We start from the raw sequence: 7,813 nt of genomic DNA on the forward strand, positions 1-7,813 counted from the left end.
ATGCCCAGCACACAAGTCACACATAAACCTTCTCAATTCAGCTCTGCCTACCAAGTATTCTGTGATATATCATCTGCTAGCAAAGGTCAGTCTCTCTTTCTTTCTTCAAAGTCTTTCTCAAAATAATCATCTGGTGTGGTTGCTCTTTTGCAATCTCTACTGATTACAATGTTGGAATGGAATAGTCCAGGTTATTTTTTGTTATAAATTCTTTCATATATCTTCTCTAATCTTCTCTGCCAGGCAGAACTATTAATGATGCCAGGCCATTTTCTAAGATCTTCTGTTGGCTTGCTTGACATCCACTGTAGTTCCCATAGTTTTCTGATTAATCTTCAGGAATAACATTCCAGTCAAAACCTTGTCCAATAATGAGTATTTTCAAGTTCTGATTCAATGTAACAACCATTATTAAACTTATGCAAATAACCCTTCTGCCACAAAATAAGAAAACTCCCAAATATTTTCCAATTCCAGAGGGGTCAGGAAGGAAGAAAAGTTTACATTTCCATTTAAAAAAGCATAACAAGAAAAATATTTTGACAAATTGCTGAACCTATATACACCTCAAAAGAAAGTAAAATGCTTAAATTGGGAAAATTACAAAGCATAGTAAAAATAAATCAGTAAAATTGTACTCAAAATTCCCCAAATTCTCCTTTTTCCTCTTCTGGGGATGGTGTCTAGAGGCACTCAGGCTGGTCCAGCGTCTGACCTACCAGCGTAGGCTTTCCTAAAACACAGCCTCCAACAAGACTTGACTGTCCTGGACCCCTGGTAATAGGTTCATTTACCTTTATACCAAGAAGGTTGGGAAAACACCCAAATCTGCATGCAGCATGTGCCTGGGCCGACTCCAAGGGGTTCATGCTGTGAGATCCAAAGTTCTCATGAGGCTGTCTAAAGCAAAGAAGCATGTCAGCAGGGCCTACGGTGGCTCCATGTGCATGAAATGCGTCTAGGAGTGGATCAAGCATGCTTTCCTTATGGAGGAACAGAAAATCGTCATGAAAGTCTTGAAGGCACAAACACAGAGTCAGAAAGCTAAATAAAAAATGATGCTCTTTTGATTAATAAAAAAAAAATCAAAAGAAAAAAATGTCAAAAAATTCTATTTTGCCAATTCAGTTTTATGTTCAAACTCTCTTCTGTTGAAAATGCACTGTTGCTGTGGTCCAATCTTTCTGTTTAATTTCCAAAAGTTAACAGTCAACGTTATTATTGATATTTCTTTCTTTCTTTCTTTCTTTTTTTTTTTTGAGAAGTTTTTGCCATAGGGCGTGAGCCCTCAGCAGACAGACAGAGAGAGACAGAGAGACAGAAAGTGAGAAATCACCCCCCAGGGAGGATGGCCACACTGCAATCCCTTATCCTCCATTCTCCTCTTGGGGTCAACTACATGGAAGTCCAGCAACATAGTCATTATGCTAACTGCTGGTCTCTTATTGATATTTCTTGTACCTAACATTAAATAGGTAATTTTCTTAATTGCCTTTTTTTTCCCTCTTATTTCTGTATGTGCCTTTAGTTTTCCTGGCAGAGCACTTTTTTCAGAACTTCTTAAAGAGTGAGTTCACTATTGGCAAATTCTTGCAGGTCTTATTTATCTGAGAATGTTTTTATCCTTCCTTTCCATATAAAAGATAACCTTGCCAGGTAAGGTATTCTTGGTTGAAACTCTTTTTCACTTAACACTTTGAATATATTTTCTCATTTTTTTCTTGCTCACATTGTTTCTGATGTCCTGTTGGATAACCTTTGTAAGTAACCTGATGTTTCTCCCTTGCCAATTTTAGTATCTTGTCTTTGTCTGTAGGTTTGACCAACCTGACTATGATGTGCCTTGGAGATGATCTTGGATTAATTCTATCAGTGGTTATTTTGAGATGATCTTCTTGGGTTAATTCTATCAGTGGTTCTTTTTTATTTCTTAGATCTGGATATTTGAATGCCTCTCTATATTTGGAAAGTTTTCTTCCAAGATTTCATGGAATAAATTATCAATATCCTTATTAGTTTCCTCACCTTCTGGGATACTGATTATCCAGATGTTTGACCACTTAATGCTTAATGCTGCCTAGTATTTTTCATATAGTATTATCATTTTGGGGGGTTATTTTCTCAGTTTTTTTTTGTTGTTGTTGTTGATCAGAGGTTTTGCCTCCAACATCCTAGATTTGATTTTCTGCATGGACTAATCTGTTTTTAATACTTTTGAGGGGGGATTTTGATTTCCTGAATGACAGACTTCATCTCTAATAGATCCATTTGATTCTTTTTTTTTTTAAATGGTGTGTATTTCTTCTTTCAGATCATAGAAGAATTTCAACACCTCCTAGAACTTGTTATGTCTTTTTTTTTTAAATAGTGTATATTTCTTCTTTCAGATCATGGAAGAACTTCAACGCCTCCTAGAACTTGTTATGTCTTTTCTACTGCATCTTCTGGAGTTAATTATCTCTCAGCTCTTGCATCTTGCTTAGTATTGTCACTATAAATATTTTGAATTCTTTATCAGACACTTCCATGAGTTCTACTGTACTGTTTGTAAATGATGAGGGATTTAGGGAGATATTTCCTTGGTTTCTCATGTTTCTTGTACCTCTGTGGTGGTTTCTCATCATTTTGTGACAAAATCTCTCCTCCAGTGTGCTTGTCTCAATATTTCAAGAGTCTAGAAGATGGAGTTTAGAGCATAGCTTCTCTGAACAGGCCAGCTCCATGCCTTTTTTTAAAAAAAAAGAATTGTAAGTTTTTCTCATAGGGTACATAATGCTCATTGGAGAGACACTGAGAGAAAGTGTGAAATCATCCCCCAGGATTGGCCATGCTGCAATCACTTCTCTTTTATTCTCCTCTTGGGATTTTTGTATGCATTCACACACACATATACAAACACACACACATGCCATGCTTTTCAAGTCTCTGGGTCTGCATCTCAAACCATCGTTGGCCATTTGGGAATTCAGTGCCATCATCATGCAACTGCTTGCCTCAATAATATCTTTCAAGGAATAGTAAAAAAAATTATATTTAAAGCCTTCAATATATATGAGACTTTATAGTGCATTAGTAAGGTTAGGTTAAACTCTAAATACAACAAGAAAAAAATAGAAACTTATACTCAGAGAACAAACCAGAAATCAGTGCACAGAAAATTACTGGGAGATAACATCAGAGACAATAGAGATTCTGGCCAAATTCATTCATGTGGATTGCATAAAAAGTGCATGTAGTGGGACCAGCAGTTAGTGTAATGGCTGTGTAGCTGAACTCCCATGTAGTTGACTGCAGTTCGAGTCCCAGACCCAGTGGCTTAAAATTCACATTGGGCACATGTGCATACGTGCCCAAGATCCTGAGAGGAGAATGGAGGAGAAAGGATTGTGGTGTGGCCATCCCCCCTGGGGTGTGATTTTTCGCTTTCTATCTCCCTGTCTCCCTCTGTCTTTATTTGATTCTTATGGACTTCACACTCTGAAAAACACATATTGTATTGTATAGAGATGTACAGCAATTAAATGTGAATAAGAAATTGTTAAACAGAATATATTATATAAAGCAAAAATAGTGATCTATTTTCAAAAATCCTATATTCTTTTTCATATTTAATCACTGTACATCTTTACAGCTTACAAAATGATTTTCCCAGCATAAATACATTGCATATTAGTCCAGCCATAGATACTGCTGTGTACATAATCATCAAGAGATAACTTTTCATTTTTTCTCTGTTAATTGTTTTTCCCCGATTCTCTTATATATTCCCACTATTACCTACACCCTCCCATAGTTTCTAGACTCTTCAGTTGCTTTCCCTGCTATTTCTGCCAAAAAGTGCAGAAATTCAGTATATATTAAGAGAGACACACACACTGCCTCTCTTTAATAGCTGGTTAGCATCAATTGGCATTAAATTGTCCATATTCATCCACTCAGTATCACATGTCAGGGTCTCATTGTTCTTTGTGGCTAAGTAGTATTCCATAATGTACACGTACCACATTTTTTTTCAATCCATTCATTTGTTCTTGGATATTTGAGCTGATTTCAATTATCTACATGCCTGGCTTTCTTTTTTTGTTGTTGTTGTTTATTTTATTTTATTTTTTTTGTCAGCACCATGCTGGTTTTTTTGTTTTGTTTTGTTTTGTTTGGAGAGGTTTTTTTGCTATAGGGTGCGTGCGCTTGCCAGACATAGACAGAGAGAGACATAGAGATAGAAAGCGAGAAATCACTCCCCAGGGGGGATGGTCATGCCACAATCCCTTCTCCTCCATTCTCCTCTCAGGATCTTGGGCATGCATGCACACACGCCCGGCGTGAGTTTTAAGCCACCGGGTCCGGGACGCAAACTGTGGTCGACTACGTGGGAGTCCAGTGACATAGCCATTACGCTAACTGCTGGTTCCCCAGCACCATGCTGTTTTGATTATCTCAGTTTCCTGATGTATTTTAGGATGGGGATGGCCATCAGAAAGTGAGATGCATCCCACTATATTCGCTAGGCAGAGTTGGAAGAGTGTTGCTTTGGCGATATGGGATTTTTGATTCTAGACAAATTTTGATTTTTTTTTCTATTTCTGTAAAGTATATCTTTGGTAGTTTTATCAGAATTGTATTGAATTTGTATATTAAGTAAGGTAGATTTGGCACTGTGATCATAATAATTCTTACAATCTAGAAACATGGGATATGGATATGGGATTTCTTTTCTACCTTTGTTTATCAACTTTTTTTTTTTTTTAGTTTTTTAGAGTTTCTTTGTAGAGGTTTTTTTGCTTTCTTGGTTAGGTTTACTCTGAGGTATTTTACTGTTTTTCTGGCTATTGTAAATATAATTTTTAAAAAATTCTGCTTGAATCTATCTATTGTTGATGTATAAAGATGCTATAGGTGATTGTACATTTACTTTGTACTCTGCACTTTACCATATTTAATTATTACTTCAAGAAGTTTTTTATTGTATGAATTTTTGGGTTTAATATGTATATAATCATGTCATCTGCAAGTAAAAATACTTAAACTTGTTATTTTTCTATTTTAATGCCTTTATTTTACTCTCTCATCTCATTGCATTGATGAGGACTTCCATTAGTATGCTGAAAAAAAAGTGGAAAAAATGGCAGCTTGTGCTGTTTCCGTTTTTATAATGTGAGATATGCGTTTGCCATAGATGGCTTTTATTTTGTTGTGAAATGTCTCTTCTATACCAATTTTCCTGAGAATCTTAATCATGAAGAGATGCTGTATTTTATTAAATGGGTTGTGTATTGATTGATAAGAGCATATGGTTTCTTTCTTTCCTTTTGTTTTGAGACTTATTACAGTTATTGTTTTTCATATGTTGAACCACCCTTGCACCACTGGAATAAAACCTACCTGGTCATGGTGCATTATCTATTTAATATGTCGTTAGATACAATTTGCTAGTCAAAAAATTTCCCATCTTTATTCATCAGGGATATTGGTCTGTATTTTTTATTTTTTATTATATCATTTTTCTTTGGGGGATCAGAGTGATGAAAACATTATACAATGAATTTGGTAAGGTTCTTTCATTTTGAGTCTTTAGAAATTGTTTGAGTAGAATTTAGATTTTTTTTTTTTTTGTATAATTCAGAGGTGAAATCAATGGAACCCAAGATATTCTTTGTTGAGAGACTTTGTTACTGATTCAATCTTATTGCTTGTTATTGGTTCATTTAAGCTTTCTAGTTATTCCTTGTTTAATTTTCAAAGATTATGTATGTCCAGAAATTTGTTCATTTCATCTAGATTTTCTTGTTTGTTGGCATATAGAAGCTTTTACTATTCTTTTATGATCTTTTGAATTTTTGTTATGTTAGTTGTAATAGTGCATTTTTCATTACTATTTTATTTAGTTACTCTCTCTATTCTTTTTTTATTTAAAAAAATTAACAAAAAATTTACATTCAGATACTTTATCTCTTTACAGCATACATAATAGACTTTCCAAGCATAACTACACTCTATGATAGTTCAACAACTACACTGTATGATAGTTCAGTCAAAGATATTACCCAAAGAGTAATCATCAACAGATAATTATTCATTTTTGTGTCTGTTAAATGTATCGCCTTTTTCCTCCCTTGGTTCTCACCTTCTGACCTCCTCATTGTCCAACCTACTCGCACACTGTCTCTATTATCCACAGTTGCTCTGTATGCTTTTATACCATCTAATCTTTCAGTTTCTGTCATATAATGCAGACATTAAGTATACATTAATTGGAGACATACAGTGCCTTGCTTTCATAATTTGAGTTTCTTCACTTAGCATTAAACCTTCTACATTCACACAATTTCTAAATTTAGTTGTGTGTCAATTTTATCTTCTCCAAGAGTTAGGTTTTGGTTTCATATGTTTTCTAGATAGTTCTCTTATTCTCTATTTCATGTATTTCTGATCAAATCTTTGTTTCTCTTCTCCTAGTGTTTTGGGGTCTTTTTTTTTTTTTGAGAGGTGTTTGCTGTAGGGTGCATGCACTTGCCAGACAGACAGAGAGAGACAGAGAGACAGAAAGCAAGAAATCACCCCCCAGAGGGGATGACCACACTGCAATCCTTTCTCCATTCTCCTCTCGGGATCTTGGGCACACATGCACATGTGCCCAGCATGAGTATTAAGCCACTGGGTCTGGGACACGAACCGCTGTATGCTACGTGGGAGTCCAGCAACATAGCCATTACGCTAACTGTTGGTCCTGGGGTCCTTTTGCTTTCATTTTAGAGTTTCCTGAGTTGTTTTTAAGTTGACTATTTGCTATTTTTCTGTTTGTTTTTCTTGTGAGCACTAATTGCTGTGAACTTCCCACAGCTTTTGCTGTATCCCAAAAGTTATGGAAACTCATGTGTTCATTGTTTTCAATGAATCTTTTTATTTCAGTCTTCATTATTTCAGTTGCTATAAATTCATTCAGGAGTAGGTAGTTTATTTTCCACATGTGTATATTTGAGGGTTTATTCCATAGCTGATTTTAAGTTTTATTCTATTGTTATTTTAAAAGATGCTGAATATAGCTTGTATTCTTTTGAATGTGTAAAAGCTTGTTTTTTGACCTATGATTTTGTTCATCTTTGAACATGTTTTATATGGGGGTGTGTAAAATCTGTATTTTGTGGTTGTTAGGGTAATAGGGAGAAAGAACAGTGCATGCTGTAAAGATGTACCTGATTAAATATAAATAAGAAATAGCAAATTTAAAATAAAAACCAAATAAAATATTTAAAAAGCAGTTATTTAGATGCCTGTGAATTCCATTTGGTGTATGGTATCATTTAGAACTGTATCTTTGTTTATTTTTTTGTCTAAATGGTCTGTTCAGAGAAGACAGTTGAGTGTTGAGATCCCCAATAATTAGTGTGTTGTGTCTATCTTTCTTTAGATATAGCACCCTTTCTTTCACATAGCTGGGTGCTCCAGGGCTGGGTATTATAATATTTATTATTGTTATATTTTCTTGGTTAATTGGCCCTTTTAGTGCTATAAGCATCTTTGTCTCCTCTTACAGTTTTTTTTCTTGAAGTCCATTTTGTCTAATATCAGTGTCACATGGCCAAACTTGTTTTACATTTCTGATTGCATAGAATATTTTTCTACCAGTTCACTTTCAGCCTATGTACGTCTTTATCAGAGAAATGTTTCTTTTTTTTTTTTTCAGAGTTTTTTGCTATAGGCCACGTGCGCTCACCAGACAGACAGAGAGAAACACAGAGACAGAAAGCGAGAAATCACCCCCCAGGGAAGATGGCCATGCTGCAATCCCTTCTCTTCCGTTCTCTTCTCGGGA

At 35.2% G+C, this 7,813-nt stretch overlaps 1 pseudogene; it reads left to right on the plus strand.

Moving 5' to 3' along the window:
• Window positions 1–1,052, plus strand: part of LOC106736038 (60S ribosomal protein L34 pseudogene) — a 29,824-nt pseudogene extending 28,772 nt beyond the window's left edge.
• Window positions 1,053–7,813: the final 6,761 nt, after the last annotated feature.

Source organism: Tupaia chinensis, unplaced genomic scaffold, assembly GCF_000334495.1.
Source record: "Tupaia chinensis unplaced genomic scaffold, TupChi_1.0 Scaffold000614_1, whole genome shotgun sequence".
Lineage (NCBI taxonomy): Eukaryota > Metazoa > Chordata > Mammalia > Scandentia > Tupaiidae > Tupaia > Tupaia belangeri.